Source organism: Lissotriton vulgaris, unplaced genomic scaffold (assembly GCF_964263255.1).
Source record: "Lissotriton vulgaris unplaced genomic scaffold, aLisVul1.2 SCAFFOLD_281, whole genome shotgun sequence".
Lineage (NCBI taxonomy): Eukaryota > Metazoa > Chordata > Amphibia > Caudata > Salamandridae > Lissotriton > Lissotriton vulgaris.
The window spans coordinates 164,965-189,508 of NW_028248540.1; positions in this window are offsets into that span (position 1 = coordinate 164,965).

Genomic DNA, 24,544 nt, shown 5'->3' on the forward strand with positions numbered 1-24,544 from the left:
TGTTGTTTTTATTATTCCCACAAACCGTAGCATAAACCTTCCTCCCTTAACGTATCAGATCACTGAATTGCTATGGTGTACCATAACCTGAAATAATTCCTGTGAGAGGGGTACTCTATCTCTTGGCTGCCAAAGAGAGCTTTCTATCTAAGTCCTCATATAGGTGATAGGGTTGTGTAGAGAGTATCAGCAAATGAGGCAGAGGATTGAAAGAAGTCTGCTAGGTTGAAATCTAAATTAAGATTATAATTTTTAGTGAGTTTTGGATTTTCACAATATGAGACATGCCATAGTGCTAATTGACCCTTTATAAAAATCATGTTTTGGTAGTGTTGCATTTGGTTTGGAAATATTCAAGTTCTAAAAAAAGACTAACAGTGGACTTTTCCATCTGCAGATTATACTGAATGGCCAGCAGAGGCAGTGTTGCAGAGGAATATTTCTCTGCTTGCTGAGATGAAAAAAAAAAAAGAAAGCTCATTCCTCAGCCTTCTCCATGCCTCGATCAATATATATGGTAAGTCAAAATCTCAATTAATCATTTTGCCATTAATAAAAAGTTCATACCATCTGATAGCTCTCAGTGCCTTTTAGTGGGGTCTTCCGCATAAATATAATCTTCTAAGAGGGTAGCATTATGGATGACGCAATGGCCATCCTGATAGTTTATCAAAGACTTTGTCTGTCTAAGTGTGTGAGAAAATCTTCTTTAGATACTTGTGCAGGCAATATGTCCCTTGAGTTAATTACCATCCTTCAGGCTGGAATGAGCTGTCTTAGGTTAGAGCAAATGACTTACATTCAGATGGAGGGAAGCTATTTAACCTGTTTCCCTGCTCTCTGTGAGTGGGACTCAGTTTCTAAATAGCAGTCCATCTGGAGTATCAGTGTTCTTCTAACTCTAGCCCTCTTTGAATAGGAGCCCAATGCTTTCCATGGCGCAGAGTACTTTCCCACAACACCTCCTACTTGCTGTGCAGTCATATTCCCAGATAATTACCTGGTGTGTAATTGGTGACGTCTGGTCCTCCGGTGTAATCGTCACCCAGGGCGATTGGTCAAGTGGTGCCATTACATCACAAAGCTACAGCAGAATGCCATCTGACATGAGGGCCAATCAGTTGCTTCTTCTAACTCTAGCCCTCTTTAAATAGGAGCCCAATACTTTCAATGGCGCACTGTACTTCCCCCTTACTCCTCTTACTTGCTGTGCAGTCATATTCACAGATAGTTACCTAGTTTGTAATTGCTGATGTCTGGTCCTCCGGTGTAATCGTCACCCAGGGTGATTGGTCAAGTGGTGCCATTACATCACAAAGCTACAGCAGGGTGTCATCTGACATGAGGGCCAATCAGTTGCCTAGTACGCAATAGGATACTTATATCATGGTATAGAAAATGGAGCAATGTGGACAGGATGCCCAGCTGAAGACTAAGGTGGTGAGATGAAAGGACCTAGGACAATATTTGAGACTTATACATTTGTTTGAAGGAGTGGTTGATCTTACCATTCTGGAGTTCTCTATAGGTTAAGTGATAGGGATGCACTAAAATGAAGATGTTAGAATCTGTTGTTTTTATTATTCCCACAAACCGTAGCATAAACCTTCCTCCCTTAACGTATCAGATCACTGAATTGCTATGGTGTACCATAACCTGAAATAATTCCTGTGAGAAGGGTACTCTATCTCTTGGCTGCCAAAGAGAGCTTTCTATCTAAGTCCTCATATAGGTGATAGGGTTGTGTAGAGAGTATCAGCAAATGAGGCAGAGGATTGAAAGAAGTCTGCTAGGTTGAAATCTAAATTAAGATTATAATTTTTAGTGAGTTTTGGATTTTCACAATATGAGACATGCCATAGTGCTAATTGACCCTTTATAAAAATCATGTTTTGGTAGTGTTGCATTTGGTTTGGAAATATTCAAGTTCTAAAAAAAGACTAACAGTGGACTTTTCCATCTGCAGATTATACTGAATGGCCAGCAGAGGCAGTGTTGCAGAGGAATATTTCTCTGCTTGCTGAGATGAAAAAAAAAAAGAAAGCTCATTCCTCAGCCTTCTCCATGCCTCGATCAATATATATGGTAAGTCAAAATCTCAATTAATCATTTTGCCATTAATAAAAAGTTCATACCATCTGATAGCTCTCAGTGCCTTTTAGTGGGGTCTTCCGCATAAATATAATCTTCTAAGAGGGTAGCAATATGGATGACGCAATGGCCATCCTGATAGTTTATCAAAGACTTTGTCTGTCTAAGTGTCTGAGAAAATCTTCTTTAGATACTTGTGCAGGCAATATGTCCCTTGAGTTAATTACCATCCTTCAGGCTGGAATGAGCTGTCTTAGGTTAGAGCAAATGACTTACATTCAGATGGAGGGAAGCTATTTAACCTGTTTCCCTGCTCTCTGTGAGTGGGACTCTGATACTCCAGATGGACTGCTATTTAGAAACTGTGTTCTTCTAACTCTAGCCCTCTTTGAATAGAAGCCCAATGCTTTCCATGGCGCAGAGTACTTTCCCACAACACCTCCTACTTGCTGTGCAGTCATATTCCCAGATAATTACCTGGTGTGTAATTGGTGACGTCTGGTCCTCCGGTGTAATCGTCACCCAGGGCGATTGGTCAAGTGGTGCCATTACATCACAAAGCTACAGCAGAATGCCATCTGACATGAGGGCCAATCAGTTGCTTCTTCTAACTCTAGCCCTCTTTAAATAGGAGCCCAATACTTTCAATGGCGCACTGTACTTCCCCCTTACTCCTCTTACTTGCTGTGCAGTCATATTCACAGATAGTTACCTAGTTTGTAATTGCTGATGTCTGGTCCTCCGGTGTAATCGTCACAAAGGGTGATTGGTCAAGTGGTGCCATTACATCACAAAGCTACAGCAGGGTGTCATCTGACATGAGGGCCAATCAGTTGCCTAGTACGCAATAGGATACTTATATCATGGTATAGAAAATGGAGCAATGTGGACAGGATGCCCAGCTGAAGACTAAGGTGGTGAGATGAAAGGACCTAGGACAATATTTGAGACTTATACATTTGTTTGAAGGAGTGGTTGATCTTACCATTCTGGAGTTCTCTATAGGTTAAGTGATAGGGATGCACTAAAATGAAGATGTTAGAATCTGTTGTTTTTATTATTCCCACAAACCGTAGCATAAACCTTCCTCCCTTAACGTATCAGATCACTGAATTGCTATGGTGTACCATAACCTGAAATAATTCCTGTGAGAGGGGTACTCTATCTCTTGGCTGCCAAAGAGAGCTTTCTATCTAAGTCCTCATATAGGTGATAGGGTTGTGTAGAGAGTATCAGCAAATGAGGCAGAGGATTGAAAGAAGTCTGCTAGGTTGAAATCTAAATTAAGATTATAATTTTTAGTGAGTTTTGGATTTTCACAATATGAGACATGCCATAGTGCTAATTGACCCTTTATAAAAATCATGTTTTGGTAGTGTTGCATTTGGTTTGGAAATATTCAAGTTCTAAAAAAAGACTAACAGTGGACTTTTCCATCTGCAGATTATACTGAATGGCCAGCAGAGGCAGTGTTGCAGAGGAATATTTCTCTGCTTGCTGAGATGAAAAAAAAAAAAGAAAGCTCATTCCTCAGCCTTCTCCATGCCTCGATCAATATATATGGTAAGTCAAAATCTCAATTAATCATTTTGCCATTAATAAAAAGTTCATACCATCTGATAGCTCTCAGTGCCTTTTAGTGGGGTCTTCCGCATAAATATAATCTTCTAAGAGGGTAGCAATATGGATGACGCAATGGCCATCCTGATAGTTTATCAAAGACTTTGTCTGTCTAAGTGTGTGAGAAAATCTTCTTTAGATACTTGTGCAGGCAATATGTCCCTTGAGTTAATTACCATCCTTCAGGCTGGAATGAGCTGTCTTAGGTTAGAGCAAATGACTTACATTCAGATGGAGGGAAGCTATTTAACCTGTTTCCCTGCTCTCTGTGAGTGGGACTCTGATACTCCAGATGGACTGCTATTTAGAAACTGTGTTCTTCTAACTCTAGCCCTCTTTGAATAGGAGCCCAATGCTTTCCATGGCGCAGAGTACTTTCCCACAACACCTCCTACTTGCTGTGCAGTCATATTCCCAGATAATTACCTGGTGTGTAATTGGTGACGTCTGGTCCTCCGGTGTAATCGTCACCCAGGGCGATTGGTCAAGTGGTGCCATTACATCACAAAGCTACAGCAGAATGCCATCTGACATGAGGGCCAATCAGTTGCTTCTTCTAACTCTAGCCCTCTTTAAATAGGAGCCCAATACTTTCAATGGCGCACTGTACTTCCCCCTTACTCCTCTTACTTGCTGTGCAGTCATATTCACAGATAGTTACCTAGTTTGTAATTGCTGATGTCTGGTCCTCCGGTGTAATCGTCACCCAGGGTGATTGGTCAAGTGGTGCCATTACATCACAAAGCTACAGCAGGGTGTCATCTGACATGAGGGCCAATCAGTTGCCTAGTACGCAATAGGATACTTATATCATGGTATAGAAAATGGAGCAATGTGGACAGGATGCCCAGCTGAAGACTAAGGTGGTGAGATGAAAGGACCTAGGACAATATTTGAGACTTATACATTTGTTTGAAGGAGTGGTTGATCTTACCATTCTGGAGTTCTCTATAGGTTAAGTGATAGGGATGCACTAAAATGAAGATGTTAGAATCTGTTGTTTTTATTATTCCCACAAACCGTAGCATAAACCTTCCTCCCTTAACGTATCAGATCACTGAATTGCTATGGTGTACCATAACCTGAAATAATTCCTGTGAGAAGGGTACTCTATCTCTTGGCTGCCAAAGAGAGCTTTCTATCTAAGTCCTCATATAGGTGATAGGGTTGTGTAGAGAGTATCAGCAAATGAGGCAGAGGATTGAAAGAAGTCTGCTAGGTTGAAATCTAAATTAAGATTATAATTTTTAGTGAGTTTTGGATTTTCACAATATGAGACATGCCATAGTGCTAATTGACCCTTTATAAAAATCATGTTTTGGTAGTGTTGCATTTGGTTTGGAAATATTCAAGTTCTAAAAAAAGACTAACAGTGGACTTTTCCATCTGCAGATTATACTGAATGGCCAGCAGAGGCAGTGTTGCAGAGGAATATTTCTCTGCTTGCTGAGATGAAAAAAAAAAAAGAAAGCTCATTCCTCAGCCTTCTCCATGCCTCGATCAATATATATGGTAAGTCAAAATCTCAATTAATCATTTTGCCATTAATAAAAAGTTCATACCATCTGATAGCTCTCAGTGCCTTTTAGTGGGGTCTTCCGCATAAATATAATCTTCTAAGAGGGTAGCAATATGGATGACGCAATGGCCATCCTGATAGTTTATCAAAGACTTTGTCTGTCTAAGTGTCTGAGAAAATCTTCTTTAGATACTTGTGCAGGCAATATGTCCCTTGAGTTAATTACCATCCTTCAGGCTGGAATGAGCTGTCTTAGGTTAGAGCAAATGACTTACATTCAGATGGAGGGAAGCTATTTAACCTGTTTCCCTGCTCTCTGTGAGTGGGACTCTGATACTCCAGATGGACTGCTATTTAGAAACTGTGTTCTTCTAACTCTAGCCCTCTTTGAATAGGAGCCCAATGCTTTCCATGGCGCAGAGTACTTTCCCACAACACCTCCTACTTGCTGTGCAGTCATATTCCCAGATAATTACCTGGTGTGTAATTGGTGACGTCTGGTCCTCCGGTGTAATCGTCACCCAGGGCGATTGGTCAAGTGGTGCCATTACATCACAAAGCTACAGCAGAATGCCATCTGACATGAGGGCCAATCAGTTGCTTCTTCTAACTCTAGCCCTCTTTAAATAGGAGCCCAATACTTTCAATGGCGCACTGTACTTCCCCCTTACTCCTCTTACTTGCTGTGCAGTCATATTCACAGATAGTTACCTAGTTTGTAATTGCTGATGTCTGGTCCTCCGGTGTAATCGTCACCCAGGGTGATTGGTCAAGTGGTGCCATTACATTACAAAGCTACAGCAGGGTGTCATCTGACATGAGGGCCAATCAGTTGCCTAGTACGCAATAGGATACTTATATCATGGTATAGAAAATGGAGCAATGTGGACAGGATGCCCAGCTGAAGACTAAGGTGGTGAGATGAAAGGACCTAGGACAATATTTGAGACTTATACATTTGTTTGAAGGAGTGGTTGATCTTACCATTCTGGAGTTCTCTATAGGTTAAGTGATAGGGATGCCCTAAAATGAAGATGTTAGAATCTGTTGTTTTTATTATTCCCACAAACCGCAGCATAAACCTTCCTCCCTTAACGTATCAGATCACTGAATTGCTATGGTGTACCATAACCTGAAATAATTCCTGTGAGAAGGGTACTCTATCTCTTGGCTGCCAAAGAGAGCTTTCTATCTAAGTCCTCATATAGGTGATAGGGTTGTGTAGAGAGTATCAGCAAATGAGGCAGAGGATTGAAAGAAGTCTGCTTGGTTGAAATCTAAATTAAGATTATAATTTTTAGTGAGTTTTGGATTTTCACAATATGAGACATGCCATAGTGCTAATTGACCCTTTATAAAAATCATGTTTTGGTAGTGTTGCATTTGGTTTGGAAATATTCAAGTTCTAAAAAAAGACTAACAGTGGACTTTTCCATCTGCAGATTATACTGAATGGCCAGCAGAGGCAGTGTTGCAGAGGAATATTTCTCTGCTTGCTGAGATGAAAAAAAAAAAAAGAAAGCTCATTCCTCAGCCTTCTCCATGCCTCGATCAATATATATGGTAAGTCAACATCTCAATTAATCATTTTGCCATTAATAAAAAGTTCATACCATCTGATAGCTCTCAGTGCCTTTTAGTGGGGTCTTCCGCATAAATATAATCTTCTAAGAGGGTAGCAATATGGATGACGCAATGGCCATCCTGATAGTTTATCAAAGACTTTGTCTGTCTAAGTGTCTGAGAAAATCTTCTTTAGATACTTGTGCAGGCAATATGTCCCTTGAGTTAATTACCATCCTTCAGGCTGGAATGAGCTGTCTTAGGTTAGAGCAAATGACTTACATTCAGATGGAGGGAAGCTATTTAACCTGTTTCCCTGCTCTCTGTGAGTGGGACTCTGATACTCCAGATGGACTGCTATTTAGAAACTGTGTTCTTCTAACTCTAGCCCTCTTTGAATAGGAGCCCAATGCTTTCCATGGCGCAGAGTACTTTCCCACAACACCTCCTACTTGCTGTGCAGTCATATTCCCAGATAATTACCTGGTGTGTAATTGGTGACGTCTGGTCCTCCGGTGTAATCGTCACCCAGGGCGATTGGTCAAGTGGTGCCATTACATCACAAAGCTACAGCAGAATGCCATCTGACATGAGGGCCAATCAGTTGCTTCTTCTAACTCTAGCCCTCTTTAAATAGGAGCCCAATACTTTCAATGGCGCACTGTACTTCCCCCTTACTCCTCTTACTTGCTGTGCAGTCATATTCACAGATAGTTACCTAGTTTGTAATTGCTGATGTCTGGTCCTCCGGTGTAATCGTCACCCAGGGTGATTGGTCAAGTGGTGCCATTACATCACAAAGCTACAGCAGGGTGTCATCTGACATGAGGGCCAATCAGTTGCCTAGTACGCAATAGGATACTTATATCATGGTATAGAAAATGGAGCAATGTGGACAGGATGCCCAGCTGAAGACTAAGGTGGTGAGATGAAAGGACCTAGGACAATATTTGAGACTTATACATTTGTTTGAAGGAGTGGTTGATCTTACCATTCTGGAGTTCTCTATAGGTTAAGTGATAGGGATGCACTAAAATGAAGATGTTAGAATCTGTTGTTTTTATTATTCCCACAAACCGTAGCATAAACCTTCCTCCCTTAACGTATCAGATCACTGAATTGCTATGGTGTACCATAACCTGAAATAATTCCTGTGAGAAGGGTACTCTATCTCTTGGCTGCCAAAGAGAGCTTTCTATCTAAGTCCTCATATAGGTGATAGGGTTGTGTAGAGAGTATCAGCAAATGAGGCAGAGGATTGAAAGAAGTCTGCTAGGTTGAAATCTAAATTAAGATTATAATTTTTAGTGAGTTTTGGATTTTCACAATATGAGACATGCCATAGTGCTAATTGACCCTTTATAAAAATCATGTTTTGGTAGTGTTGCATTTGGTTTGGAAATATTCAAGTTCTAAAAAAAGACTAACAGTGGACTTTTCCATCTGCAGATTATACTGAATGGCCAGCAGAGGCAGTGTTGCAGAGGAATATTTCTCTGCTTGCTGAGATGAAAAAAAAAAAGAAAGCTCATTCCTCAGCCTTCTCCATGCCTCGATCAATATATATGGTAAGTCAAAATCTCAATTAATCATTTTGCCATTAATAAAAAGTTCATACCATCTGATAGCTCTCAGTGCCTTTTAGTGGGGTCTTCCGCATAAATATAATCTTCTAAGACGGTAGCAATATGGATGACGCAATGGCCATCCTGATAGTTTATCAAAGACTTTGTCTGTCTAAGTGTCTGAGAAAATCTTCTTTAGATACTTGTGCAGGCAATATGTCCCTTGAGTTAATTACCATCCTTCAGGCTGGAATGAGCTGTCTTAGGTTAGAGCAAATGACTTACATTCAGATGGAGGGAAGCTATTTAACCTGTTTCCCTGCTCTCTGTGAGTGGGACTCTGATACTCCAGATGGACTGCTATTTAGAAACTGTGTTCTTCTAACTCTAGCCCCCTTTGAATAGGAGCCCAATGCTTTCCATGGCGCAGAGTACTTTCCCACAACACCTCCTACTTGCTGTGCAGTCATATTCCCAGATAATTACCTGGTGTGTAATTGGTGACGTCTGGTCCTCCGGTGTAATCGTCACCCAGGGCGATTGGTCAAGTGGTGCCATTACATCACAAAGCTACAGCAGAATGTCATCTGACATGAGGGCCAATCAGTTGCTTCTTCTAACTCTAGCCCTCTTTAAATAGGAGCCCAATACTTTCAATGGCGCACTGTACTTCCCCCTTACACCTCCTACTTGCTGTGCAGTCATATTCACAGATAGTTACCTAGTGTGTAATTGCTGATGTCTGGTCCTCCGGTGTCATCGTCACCCAGGGTGATTGGTCAAGTGGTGCCATTACATCACAAAGCTACAGCAGGGTGTCATCTGACATGAGGGCCAATCAGTTGCCTAGTACGCAATAGGATACTTATATCATGGTATAGAAAATGGAGCAATGTGGACAGGATGCCCAGCTGAAGACTAAGGTGGTGAGATGAAAGGACCTAGGACAATATTTGAGACTTATACATTTGTTTGAAGGAGTGGTTGATCTTACCATTCTGGAGTTCTCTATAGGTTAAGTGATAGGGATGCACTAAAATGAAGATGTTAGAATCTGTTGTTTTTATTATTCCCACAAACCGTAGCATAAACCTTCCTCCCTTAACGTATCAGATCACTGAATTGCTATGGTGTACCATAACCTGAAATAATTCCTGTGAGAAGGGTACTCTATCTCTTGGCTGCCAAAGAGAGCTTTCTATCTAAGTCCTCATATAGGTGATAGGGTTGTGTAGAGAGTATCAGCAAATGAGGCAGAGGATTGAAAGAAGTCTGCTAGGTTGAAATCTAAATTAAGATTATAATTTTTAGTGAGTTTTGGATTTTCACAATATGAGACATGCCATAGTGCTAATTGACCCTTTATAAAAATCATGTTTTGGTAGTGTTGCATTTGGTTTGGAAATATTCAAGTTCTAAAAAAAGACTAACAGTGGACTTTTCCATCTGCAGATTATACTGAATGGCCAGCAGAGGCAGTGTTGCAGAGGAATATTTCTCTGCTTGCTGAGATGAAAAAAAAAAAGAAAGCTCATTCCTCAGCCTTCTCCATGCCTCGATCAATATATATGGTAAGTCAAAATCTCAATTAATCATTTTGCCATTAATAAAAAGTGCATACCATCTGATAGCTCTCAGTGCCTTTTAGTGGGGTCTTCCGCATAAATATAATCTTCTAAGACGGTAGCAATATGGATGACGCAATGGCCATCCTGATAGTTTATCAAAGACTTTGTCTGTCTAAGTGTCTGAGAAAATCTTCTTTAGATACTTGTGCAGGCAATATGTCCCTTGAGTTAATTACCATCCTTCAGGCTGGAATGAGCTGTCTTAGGTTAGAGCAAATGACTTACATTCAGATGGAGGGAAGCTATTTAACCTGTTTCCCTGCTCTCTGTGAGTGGGACTCTGATACTCCAGATGGACTGCTATTTAGAAACTGTGTTCTTCTAACTCTAGCCCTCTTTGAATAGGAGCCCAATGCTTTCCATGGCGCAGAGTACTTTCCCACAACACCTCCTACTTGCTGTGCAGTCATATTCCCAGATAATTACCTGGTGTGTAATTGGTGACGTCTGGTCCTCCGGTGTAATCGTCACCCAGGGCGATTGGTCAAGTGGTGCCATTACATCACAAAGCTACAGCAGAATGCCATCTGACATGAGGGCCAATCAGTTGCTTCTTCTAACTCTAGCCCTCTTTAAATAGGAGCCCAATACTTTCAATGGCGCACTGTACTTCCCCCTTACTCCTCTTACTTGCTGTGCAGTCATATTCACAGATAGTTACCTAGTTTGTAATTGCTGATGTCTGGTCCTCCGGTGTAATCGTCACCCAGGGTGATTGGTCAAGTGGTGCCATTACATTACAAAGCTACAGCAGGGTGTCATCTGACATGAGGGCCAATCAGTTGCCTAGTACGCAATAGGATACTTATATCATGGTATAGAAAATGGAGCAATGTGGACAGGATGCCCAGCTGAAGACTAAGGTGGTGAGATGAAAGGACCTAGGACAATATTTGAGACTTATACATTTGTTTGAAGGAGTGGTTGATCTTACCATTCTGGAGTTCTCTATAGGTTAAGTGATAGGGATGCCCTAAAATGAAGATGTTAGAATCTGTTGTTTTTATTATTCCCACAAACCGCAGCATAAACCTTCCTCCCTTAACGTATCAGATCACTGAATTGCTATGGTGTACCATAACCTGAAATAATTCCTGTGAGAAGGGTACTCTATCTCTTGGCTGCCAAAGAGAGCTTTCTATCTAAGTCCTCATATAGGTGATAGGGTTGTGTAGAGAGTATCAGCAAATGAGGCAGAGGATTGAAAGAAGTCTGCTTGGTTGAAATCTAAATTAAGATTATAATTTTTAGTGAGTTTTGGATTTTCACAATATGAGACATGCCATAGTGCTAATTGACCCTTTATAAAAATCATGTTTTGGTAGTGTTGCATTTGGTTTGGAAATATTCAAGTTCTAAAAAAAGACTAACAGTGGACTTTTCCATCTGCAGATTATACTGAATGGCCAGCAGAGGCAGTGTTGCAGAGGAATATTTCTCTGCTTGCTGAGATGAAAAAAAAAAAAAGAAAGCTCATTCCTCAGCCTTCTCCATGCCTCGATCAATATATATGGTAAGTCAACATCTCAATTAATCATTTTGCCATTAATAAAAAGTTCATACCATCTGATAGCTCTCAGTGCCTTTTAGTGGGGTCTTCCGCATAAATATAATCTTCTAAGAGGGTAGCAATATGGATGACGCAATGGCCATCCTGATAGTTTATCAAAGACTTTGTCTGTCTAAGTGTCTGAGAAAATCTTCTTTAGATACTTGTGCAGGCAATATGTCCCTTGAGTTAATTACCATCCTTCAGGCTGGAATGAGCTGTCTTAGGTTAGAGCAAATGACTTACATTCAGATGGAGGGAAGCTATTTAACCTGTTTCCCTGCTCTCTGTGAGTGGGACTCTGATACTCCAGATGGACTGCTATTTAGAAACTGTGTTCTTCTAACTCTAGCCCTCTTTGAATAGGAGCCCAATGCTTTCCATGGCGCAGAGTACTTTCCCACAACACCTCCTACTTGCTGTGCAGTCATATTCCCAGATAATTACCTGGTGTGTAATTGGTGACGTCTGGTCCTCCGGTGTAATCGTCACCCAGGGCGATTGGTCAAGTGGTGCCATTACATCACAAAGCTACAGCAGAATGCCATCTGACATGAGGGCCAATCAGTTGCTTCTTCTAACTCTAGCCCTCTTTAAATAGGAGCCCAATACTTTCAATGGCGCACTGTACTTCCCCCTTACTCCTCTTACTTGCTGTGCAGTCATATTCACAGATAGTTACCTAGTTTGTAATTGCTGATGTCTGGTCCTCCGGTGTAATCGTCACCCAGGGTGATTGGTCAAGTGGTGCCATTACATCACAAAGCTACAGCAGGGTGTCATCTGACATGAGGGCCAATCAGTTGCCTAGTACGCAATAGGATACTTATATCATGGTATAGAAAATGGAGCAATGTGGACAGGATGCCCAGCTGAAGACTAAGGTGGTGAGATGAAAGGACCTAGGACAATATTTGAGACTTATACATTTGTTTGAAGGAGTGGTTGATCTTACCATTCTGGAGTTCTCTATAGGTTAAGTGATAGGGATGCACTAAAATGAAGATGTTAGAATCTGTTGTTTTTATTATTCCCACAAACCGTAGCATAAACCTTCCTCCCTTAACGTATCAGATCACTGAATTGCTATGGTGTACCATAACCTGAAATAATTCCTGTGAGAAGGGTACTCTATCTCTTGGCTGCCAAAGAGAGCTTTCTATCTAAGTCCTCATATAGGTGATAGGGTTGTGTAGAGAGTATCAGCAAATGAGGCAGAGGATTGAAAGAAGTCTGCTAGGTTGAAATCTAAATTAAGATTATAATTTTTAGTGAGTTTTGGATTTTCACAATATGAGACATGCCATAGTGCTAATTGACCCTTTATAAAAATCATGTTTTGGTAGTGTTGCATTTGGTTTGGAAATATTCAAGTTCTAAAAAAAGACTAACAGTGGACTTTTCCATCTGCAGATTATACTGAATGGCCAGCAGAGGCAGTGTTGCAGAGGAATATTTCTCTGCTTGCTGAGATGAAAAAAAAAAAGAAAGCTCATTCCTCAGCCTTCTCCATGCCTCGATCAATATATATGGTAAGTCAAAATCTCAATTAATCATTTTGCCATTAATAAAAAGTTCATACCATCTGATAGCTCTCAGTGCCTTTTAGTGGGGTCTTCCGCATAAATATAATCTTCTAAGACGGTAGCAATATGGATGACGCAATGGCCATCCTGATAGTTTATCAAAGACTTTGTCTGTCTAAGTGTCTGAGAAAATCTTCTTTAGATACTTGTGCAGGCAATATGTCCCTTGAGTTAATTACCATCCTTCAGGCTGGAATGAGCTGTCTTAGGTTAGAGCAAATGACTTACATTCAGATGGAGGGAAGCTATTTAACCTGTTTCCCTGCTCTCTGTGAGTGGGACTCTGATACTCCAGATGGACTGCTATTTAGAAACTGTGTTCTTCTAACTCTAGCCCCCTTTGAATAGGAGCCCAATGCTTTCCATGGCGCAGAGTACTTTCCCACAACACCTCCTACTTGCTGTGCAGTCATATTCCCAGATAATTACCTGGTGTGTAATTGGTGACGTCTGGTCCTCCGGTGTAATCGTCACCCAGGGCGATTGGTCAAGTGGTGCCATTACATCACAAAGCTACAGCAGAATGTCATCTGACATGAGGGCCAATCAGTTGCTTCTTCTAACTCTAGCCCTCTTTAAATAGGAGCCCAATACTTTCAATGGCGCACTGTACTTCCCCCTTACACCTCCTACTTGCTGTGCAGTCATATTCACAGATAGTTACCTAGTGTGTAATTGCTGATGTCTGGTCCTCCGGTGTCATCGTCACCCAGGGTGATTGGTCAAGTGGTGCCATTACATCACAAAGCTACAGCAGGGTGTCATCTGACATGAGGGCCAATCAGTTGCCTAGTACGCAATAGGATACTTATATCATGGTATAGAAAATGGAGCAATGTGGACAGGATGCCCAGCTGAAGACTAAGGTGGTGAGATGAAAGGACCTAGGACAATATTTGAGACTTATACATTTGTTTGAAGGAGTGGTTGATCTTACCATTCTGGAGTTCTCTATAGGTTAAGTGATAGGGATGCACTAAAATGAAGATGTTAGAATCTGTTGTTTTTATTATTTCCACAAACCGTAGCATAAACCTTCCTCCCTTAACGTATCAGATCACTGAATTGCTATGGTGTACCATAACCTGAAATAATTCCTGTGAGAAGGGTACTCTATCTCTTGGCTGCCAAAGAGAGCTTTCTATCTAAGTCCTCATATAGGTGATAGGGTTGTGTAGAGAGTATCAGCAAATGAGGCAGAGGATTGAAAGAAGTCTGCTAGGTTGAAATCTAAATTAAGATTATAATTTTTAGTGAGTTTTGGATTTTCACAATATGAGACATGCCATAGTGCTAATTGACCCTTTATAAAAATCATGTTTTGGTAGTGTTGCATTTGGTTTGGAAATATTCAAGTTCTAAAAAAAGACTAACAGTGGACTTTTCCATCTGCAGATTATACTGAATGGCCAGCAGAGGCAGTGTTGCAGAGGAATATTTCTCTGCTTGCTGAGATGAAAAAAAAAAAAGAAAGCTCATTCCTCAGCCTTCTCCATGCCTCGATCAATATATATGGTAAGTCAAAATCTCAATTAATCATTTTGCCATTAATAAAAAGTTCATACCATCTGATAGCTCTCAGTGCCTTTTAGTGGGGTCTTCCGCATAAATATAATCTTCTAAGAGGGTAGCAATATGGATGACGCAATGGCCATCCTGATAGTTTATCAAAGACTTTGTCTGTCTAAGTGTCTGAGAAAATCTTCTTTAGATACTTGTGCAGGCAATATGTCCCTTGAGTTAATTACCATCCTTCAGGCTGGAATGAGCTGTCTTAGGTTAGAGCAAATGACTTACATTCAGATGGAGGGAAGCTATTTAACCTGTTTCCCTGCTCTCTGTGAGTGGGACTCTGATACTCCAGATGGACTGCTATTTAGAAACTGTGTTCTTCTAACTCTAGCCCTCTTTGAATAGAAGCCCAATGCTTTCCATGGCGCAGAGTACTTTCCCACAACACCTCCTACTTGCTGTGCAGTCATATTCCCAGATAATTACCTGGTGTGTAATTGGTGACGTCTGGTCCTCCGGTGTAATCGTCACCCAGGGCGATTGGTCAAGTGGTGCCATTACATCACAAAGCTACAGCAGAATGCCATCTGACATGAGGGCCAATCAGTTGCTTCTTCTAACTCTAGCCCTCTTTAAATAGGAGCCCAATACTTTCAATGGCGCACTGTACTTCCCCCTTACTCCTCTTACTTGCTGTGCAGTCATATTCACAGATAGTTACCTAGTTTGTAATTGCTGATGTCTGGTCCTCCGGTGTAATCGTCACAAAGGGTGATTGGTCAAGTGGTGCCATTACATCACAAAGCTACAGCAGGGTGTCATCTGACATGAGGGCCAATCAGTTGCCTAGTACGCAATAGGATACTTATATCATGGTATAGAAAATGGAGCAATGTGGACAGGATGCCCAGCTGAAGACTAAGGTGGTGAGATGAAAGGACCTAGGACAATATTTGAGACTTATACATTTGTTTGAAGGAGTGGTTGATCTTACCATTCTGGAGTTCTCTATAGGTTAAGTGATAGGGATGCACTAAAATGAAGATGTTAGAATCTGTTGTTTTTATTATTCCCACAAACCGTAGCATAAACCTTCCTCCCTTAACGTATCAGATCACTGAATTGCTATGGTGTACCATAACCTGAAATAATTCCTGTGAGAAGGGTACTCTATCTCTTGGCTGCCAAAGAGAGCTTTCTATCTAAGTCCTCATATAGGTGATAGGGTTGTGTAGAGAGTATCAGCAAATGAGGCAGAGGATTGAAAGAAGTCTGCTAGGTTGAAATCTAAATTAAGATTATAATTTTTAGTGAGTTTTGGATTTTCACAATATGAGACATGCCATAGTGCTAATTGACCCTTTATAAAAATCATGTTTTGGTAGTGTTGCATTTGGTTTGGAAATATTCAAGTTCTAAAAAAAGACTAACAGTGGACTTTTCCATCTGCAGATTATACTGAATGGCCAGCAGAGGCAGTGTTGCAGAGGAATATTTCTCTGCTTGCTGAGATGAAAAAAAAAAAAGAAAGCTCATTCCTCAGCCTTCTCCATGCCTCGATCAATATATATGGTAAGTCAAAATCTCAATTAATCATTTTGCCATTAATAAAAAGTTCATACCATCTGATAGCTCTCAGTGCCTTTTAGTGGGGTCTTCCGCATAAATATAATCTTCTAAGAGGGTAGCAATATGGATGACGCAATGGCCATCCTGATAGTTTATCAAAGACTTTGTCTGTCTAAGTGTCTGAGAAAATCTTCTTTAGATACTTGTGCAGGCAATATGTCCCTTGAGTTAATTACCATCCTTCAGGCTGGAATGAGCTGTCTTAGGTTAGAGCAAATGACTTACATTCAGATGGAGGGAAGCTATTTAACCTGTTTCCCTGCTCTCTGTGAGTGGGACTCTGATACTCCAGATGGACTGCTATTTAGAAACTGTGTTCTTCTAACTCTAGCCCTCTTTGAATAGGAGCCCAATGCTTTCCATGGCGCAGAGTACTTTCCCACAACACCTCCTACTTGCTGTGCAGTCATATTCCCAGATAATTACCTGGTGTGTAATTGGTGACGTCTGGTCCTCCGGTGTAATCGTCACCCAGGGCGATTGGTCAAGTGGTGCCATTACATCACAAAGCTACAGCAGAATGCCATCTGACATGAGGGCCAATCAGTTGCTTCTTCTAACTCTAGCCCTCTTTAAATAGGAGCCCAATACTTTCAATGGCGCACTGTACTTCCCCCTTACTCCTCTTACTTGCTGTGCAGTCATATTCACAGATAGTTACCTAGTTTGTAATTGCTGATGTCTGGTCCTCCGGTGTAATCGTCACCCAGGGTGATTGGTCAAGTGGTGCCATTACATCACAAAGCTACAGCAGGGTGTCATCTGACATGAGGGCCAATCAGTTGCCTAGTACGCAATAGGATACTTATATCATGGTATAGAAAATGGAGCAATGTGGACAGGATGCCCAGCTGAAGACTAAGGTGGTGAGATGAAAGGACCTAGGACAATATTTGAGACTTATACATTTGTTTGAAGGAGTGGTTGATCTTACCATTCTGGAGTTCTCTATAGGTTAAGTGATAGGGATGCACTAAAATGAAGATGTTAGAATCTGTTGTTTTTATTATTCCCACAAACCGTAGCATAAACCTTCCTCCCTTAACGTATCAGATCACTGAATTGCTATGGTGTACCATAACCTGAAATAATTCCTGTGAGAAGGGTACTCTATCTCTTGGCTGCCAAAGAGAGCTTTCTATCTAAGTCCTCATATAGGTGATAGGGTTGTGTAGAGAGTATCAGCAAATGAGGCAGAGGATTGAAAGAAGTCTGCTAGGTTGAAATCTAAATTAAGATTATAATTTTTAGTGAGTTTTGGATTTTCACAATATGAGACATGCCATAGTGCTAATTGACCCTTTATAAAAATCATGTTTTGGTAGTGTTGCATTTGGTTTGGAAATATTCAAGTTCTAAAAAAAGACTAACAGTGGACTTTTCCATCTGCAGATTATACTGAATGGCCAGCAGAGGCAGTGTTGCAGAGGAATATTTCTCTGCTTGCTGAGATGAAAAAAAAAAAGAAAGCTCATTCCTCAGCCTTCTCCATGCCTCGATCAATATATATGGTAAGTCAAAATCTCAATTAATCATTTTGCCATTAATAAAAAGTTCATACCATCTGATAGCTCTCAGTGCCTTTTAGTGGGGTCTTCCGCATAAATATAATCTTCTAAGACGGTAGCAATATGGATGACGCAATGGCCATCCTGATAGTTTATCAAAGACTTTGTCTGTCTAAGTGTCTGAGAAAATCTTCTTTAGATACTTGTGCAGGCAATATGTCCCTTGAGTTAATTACCATCCTTCAGGCTGGAATGAGCTGTCTTAGGTTAGAGCAAATGACTTACATTCAGATGGAGGGAAGCTATTTAACCTGTTTCCCTGCTCTCTGTGAGTGGGACTCTGATACTCCAGATGGACTGCTATTTAGAAACTGTGTTCTTCTAACTCTAGCCCCCTTTGAATAGGAGCCCAATGCTTTCCATGGCGCAGAGTACTTTCCCACAACACCTCCTACTTGCTGTGCAGTCATATTCCCAGATAATTACCTGGTGTGTAATTGGTGACGTCTGGTCCTCCGGTGTAATCGTCACCCAGGGCGATTGGTCAAGTGGTGCCATTACATCACAAAGCTACAGCAGAATGTCATCTGACATGAGGGCCAATCAGTTGCTTCTTCTAACTCTAGCCCTCTTTAAATAGGAGCCCAATACTTTCAATGGCGCACTGTACTTCCCCCTTACACCTCCTACTTGCTGTGCAGTCATATTCACAGATAGTTACCTAGTGTGTAATTGCTGATGTCTGGTCCTCCGGTGTCATCGTCACCCAGGGTGATTGGTCAAGTGGTGCCATTACATCACAAAGCTACAGCAGGGTGTCATCTGACATGAGGGCCAATCAGTTGCCTAGTACGCAATAGGATACTTATATCATGGTATAGAAAATGGAGCAATGTGGACAGGATGCCCAGCTGAAGACTAAGGTGGTGAGATGAAAGGACCTAGGACAATATTTGAGACTTATACATTTGTTTGAAGGAGTGGTTGATCTTACCATTCTGGAGTTCTCTATAGGTTAAGTGATAGGGATGCACTAAAATGAAGATGTTAGAATCTGTTGTTTTTATTATTCCCACAAACCGTAGCATAAACCTTCCTCCCTTAACGTATCAGATCACTGAATTGCTATGGTGTACCATAACCTGAAATAATTCCTGTGAGAAGGGTACTCTATCTCTTGGCTGCCAAAGAGAGCTTTCTATCTAAGTCCTCATATAGGTGATAGGGTTGTGTAGAGAGTATCAGCAAATGAGGCAGAGGATTGAAAGAAGTCTGCTAGGTTGAAATCTAAATTAAGATTATAATTTTTAGTGAGTTTTGGATTTTCACAATATGAGACATGCCATAGTGCTAATTGACCCTTTATAAAAATCATGTTTTGGTAGTGTTGCATTTGGTTTGGAAATATTCAAGTTCTAAAAAAAGACTAACAGTGGACTTTTCCATCTGCAGATTATACTGAATGGCCAGCAGAGGCAGTGTTGCAGAGGAATATTTCTCTGCTTGCTGAGATGAAAAAAAAAAAAGAAAGCTCATTCCTCAGCCTTCTCCATGCCTCGATCAATATATATGGTAAGTCAAAATCTCAATTAATCATTTTGCCATTAATAAAAAGTTCATACCATCTGATAGCTCTCAGTGCCTTTTAGTGGGGTCTTCCGCATAAATATAATCTTCTAAGAGGGTAGCAATATGGATGACGCAATGGCCATCCTGATAGTTTATCAAAGACTTTGTCTGTCTAAGTGTCTGAGAAAATCTTCTTTAGATACTTGTGCAGGCAATATGTCCCTTGAGTTAATTACCATCCTTCAGGCTGGAATGAGCTGTCTTAGGTTAGAGCAAATGACTTACATTCAGATGGAGGGAAGCTATTTAACCTGTTTCCCTGCTCTCTGTGAGTGGGACTCTGATACTCCAGATGGACTGCTATTTAGAAACTGTGTTCTTCTAACTCTAGCCCTCTTTGAATAGAAGCCCAATGCTTTCCATGGCGCAGAGTACTTTCCCACAACACCTCCTACTTGCTGTGCAGTCATATTCCCAGATAATTACCTGGTGTGTAATTGGTGACGTCTGGTCCTCCGGTGTAATCGTCACCCAGGGCGATTGGTCAAGTGGTGCCATTACATCACAAAGCTACAGCAGAATGCCATCTGACATGAGGGCCAATCAGTTGCTTCTTCTAACTCTAGCCCTCTTTAAATAGGAGCCCAATACTTTCAATGGCGCACTGTACTTCCCCCTTACTCCTCTTACTTGCTGTGCAGTCATATTCACAGATAGTTACCTAGTTTGTAATTGCTGATGTCTGGTCCTCCGGTGTAATCGTCACAAAGGGTGATTGGTCAAGTGGTGCCATTACATCACAAAGCTACAGCAGGGTGTCATCTGACATGAGGGCCAATCAGTTGCCTAGTACGCAATAGGATACTTATATCATGGTATAGAAAATGGAGCAATGTGGACAGGATGCCCAGCTGAAGACTAAGGTGGTGAGATGAAAGGACCTAGGACAATATTTGAGACTTATACATTTGTTTGAAGGAGTGGTTGATCTTACCATTCTGGAGTTCTCTATAGGTTAAGTGATAGGGATGCACTAAAATGAAGATGTTAGAATCTGTTGTTTTTATTATTCCCACAAACCGTAGCATAAACCTTCCTCCCTTAACGTATCAGATCACTGAATTGCTATGGTGTACCATAACCTGAAATAATTCCTGTGAGAAGGGTACTCTATCTCTTGGCTGCCAAAGAGAGCTTTCTATCTAAGTCCTCATATAGGTGATAGGGTTGTGTAGAGAGTATCAGCAAATGAGGCAGAGGATTGAAAGAAGTCTGCTAGGTTGAAATCTAAATTAAGATTATAATTTCTAGTGAGTTTTGGATTTTCACAATATGAGACATGCCATAGTGCTAATTGACCCTTTATAAAAATCATGTTTTGGTAGTGTTGCATTTGGTTTGGAAATATTCAAGTTCTAAAAAAAGACTAACAGTGGACTTTTCCATCTGCAGATTATACTGAATGGCCAGCAGAGGCAGTGTTGCAGAGGAATATTTCTCTGCTTGCTGAGATGAAAAAAAAAAAAGAAAGCTCATTCCTCAGCCTTCTCCATGCCTCGATCAATATATATGGTAAGTCAAAATCTCAATTAATCATTTTGCCATTAATAAAAAGTTCATACCATCTGATAGCTCTCAGTGCCTTTTAGTGGGGTCTTCCGCATAAATATAATCTTCTAAGAGGGTAGCAATATGGATGACGCAATGGCCATCCTGATAGTTTATCAAAGACTTTGTCTGTCTAAGTGTCTGAGAAAATCTTCTTTAGATACTTGTGCAGGCAATATGTCCCTTGAGTTAATTACCATCCTTCAGGCTGGAATGAGCTGTCTTAGGTTAGAGCAAATGACTTACATTCAGATGGAGGGAAGCTATTTAACCTGTTTCCCTGCTCTCTGTGAGTGGGACTCTGATACTCCAGATGGACTGCTATTTAGAAACTGTGTTCTTCTAACTCTAGCCCTCTTTGAATAGGAGCCCAATGCTTTCCATGGCGCAGAGTACTTTCCCACAACACCTCCTACTTGCTGTGCAGTCATATTCCCAGATAATTACCTGGTGTGTAATTGGTGACGTCTGGTCCTCCGGTGTAATCGTCACCCAGGGCGATTGGTCAAGTGGTGCCATTACATCACAAAGCTACAGCAGAATGCCATCTGACATGAGGGCCAATCAGTTGCTTCTTCTAACTCTAGCCCTCTTTAAATAGGAGCCCAATACTTTCAATGGCGCACTGTACTTCCCCCTTACTCCTCTTACTTGCTGTGCAGTCATATTCACAGATAGTTACCTAGTTTGTAATTGCTGATGTCTGGTCCTCCGGTGTAATCGTCACCCAGGGTGATTGGTCAAGTGGTGCCATTACATCACAAAGCTACAGCAGGGTGTCATCTGACATGAGGGCCAATCAGTTGCCTAGTACGCAATAGGATACTTATATCATGGTATAGAAAATGGAGCAATGTGGACAGGATGCCCAGCTGAAGACTAAGGTGGTGAGATGAAAGGACCTAGGACAATATTTGAGACTTATACATTTGTTTGAAGGAGTGGTTGATCTTACCATTCTGGAGTTCTCTATAGGTTAAGTGATAGGGATGCACTAAAATGAAGATGTTAGAATCTGTTGTTTTTATTATTCCCACAAACCGTAGCATAAACCTTCCTCCCTTAACGTATCAGATCACTGAATTGCTATGGTGTACCATAACCTGAAATAATTCCTGTGAGAAGGGTACTCTATCTCTTGGCTGCCAAAGAGAGCTTTCTATCTAAGTCCTCATATAGGTGATAGGGTTGTGTAGAGAGTATCAGCAAATGAGGCAGAGGATTGAAAGAAGTCTGCTAGGTTGAAATCTAAATTAAGATTATAATTTTTAGTGAGTTTTGGATTTTCACAATATGAGACATGCCATAGTGCTAATTGACCCTTTATAAAAATCATGTTTTGGTAGTGTTGCATTTGGTTTGGAAATATTCAAGTTCTAAAAAAAGACTAACAGTGGACTTTTCCATCTGCAGATTATACTGAATGGCCAGCAGAGGCAGTGTTGCAGAGGAATATTTCTCTGCTTGCTGAGATGAAAAAAAAAAAAGAAAGCTCATTCCTCAGCCTTCTCCATGCCTCGATCAATATATATGGTAAGTCAAAATCTCAATTAATCATTTTGCCATTAATAAAAAGTTCATACCATCTGATAGCTCTCAGTGCCTTTTAGTGGGGTCTTCCGCATAAATATAATCTTCTAAGAGGGTAGCAATATGGATGACGCAATGGCCATCCTGATAGTTTATCAAAGACTTTGTCTGTCTAAGTGTCTGAGAAAATCTTCTTTAGATACTTGTGCAGGCAATATGTCCCTTGAGTTAATTACCATCCTTCAGGCTGGAATGAGCTGTCTTAGGTTAGAGCAAATGACTTACATTCAGATGGAGGGAAGCTATTTAACCTGTTTCCCTGCTCTCTGTGAGTGGGACTCTGATACTCCAGATGGACTGCTATTTAGAAACTGTGTTCTTCTAACTCTAGCCCTCTTTGAATAGGAGCCCAATGCTTTCCATGGCGCAGAGTACTTTCCCACAACACCTCCTACTTGCTGTGCAGTCATATTCCCAGATAATTACCTGGTGTGTAATTGGTGACGTCTGGTCCTCCGGTGTAATCGTCACCCAGGGCGATTGGTCAAGTGGTGCCATTACATCACAAAGCTACAGCAGAATGCCATCTGACATGAGGGCCAATCAGTTGCTTCTTCTAACTCTAGCCCTCTTTAAATAGGAGCCCAATACTTTCAATGGCGCACTGTACTTCCCCCTTACTCCTCTTACTTGCTGTGCAGTCATATTCACAGATAGTTACCTAGTTTGTAATTGCTGATGTCTGGTCCTCCGGTGTAATCGTCACCCAGGGTGATTGGTCAAGTGGTGCCATTACATTACAAAGCTACAGCAGGGTGTCATCTGACATGAGGGCCAATCAGTTGCCTAGTACGCAATAGGATACTTATATCATGGTATAGAAAATGGAGCAATGTGGACAGGATGCCCAGCTGAAGACTAAGGTGGTGAGATGAAAGGACCTAGGACAATATTTGAGACTTATACATTTGTTTGAAGGAGTGGTTGATCTTACCATTCTGGAGTTCTCTATAGGTTAAGTGATAGGGATGCACTAAAATGAAGATGTTAGAATCTGTTGTTTTTATTATTCCCACAAACCGTAGCATAAACCTTCCTCCCTTAACGTATCAGATCACTGAATTGCTATGGTGTACCATAACCTGAAATAATTCCTGTGAGAAGGGTACTCTATCTCTTGGCTGCCAAAGAGAGCTTTCTATCTAAGTCCTCATATAGGTGATAGGGTTGTGTAGAGAGTATCAGCAAATGAGGCAGAGGATTGAAAGAAGTCTGCTAGGTTGAAATCTAAATTAAGATTATAATTTTTAGTGAGTTTTGGATTTTCACAATATGAGACATGCCATAGTGCTAATTGACCCTTTATAAAAATCATGTTTTGGTAGTGTTGCATTTGGTTTGGAAATATTCAAGTTCTAAAAAAAGACTAACAGTGGACTTTTCCATCTGCAGATTATACTGAATGGCCAGCAGAGGCAGTGTTGCAGAGGAATATTTCTCTGCTTGCTGAGATGAAAAAAAAAAAGAAAGCTCATTCCTCAGCCTTCTCCATGCCTCGATCAATATATATGGTAAGTCAAAATCTCAATTAATCATTTTGCCATTAATAAAAAGTTCATACCATCTGATAGCTCTCAGTGCCTTTTAGTGGGGTCTTCCGCATAAATATAATCTTCTAAGACGGTAGCAATATGGATGACGCAATGGCCATCCTGATAGTTTATCAAAGACTTTGTCTGTCTAAGTGTCTGAGAAAATCTTCTTTAGATACTTGTGCAGGCAATATGTCCCTTGAGTTAATTACCATCCTTCAGGCTGGAATGAGCTGTCTTAGGTTAGAGCAAATGACTTACATTCAGATGGAGGGAAGCTATTTAACCTGTTTCCCTGCTCTCTGTGAGTGGGACTCTGATACTCCAGATGGACTGCTATTTAGAAACTGTGTTCTTCTAACTCTAGCCCCCTTTGAATAGGAGCCCAATGCTTTCCATGGCGCAGAGTACTTTCCCACAACACCTCCTACTTGCTGTGCAGTCATATTCCCAGATAATTACCTGGTGTGTAATT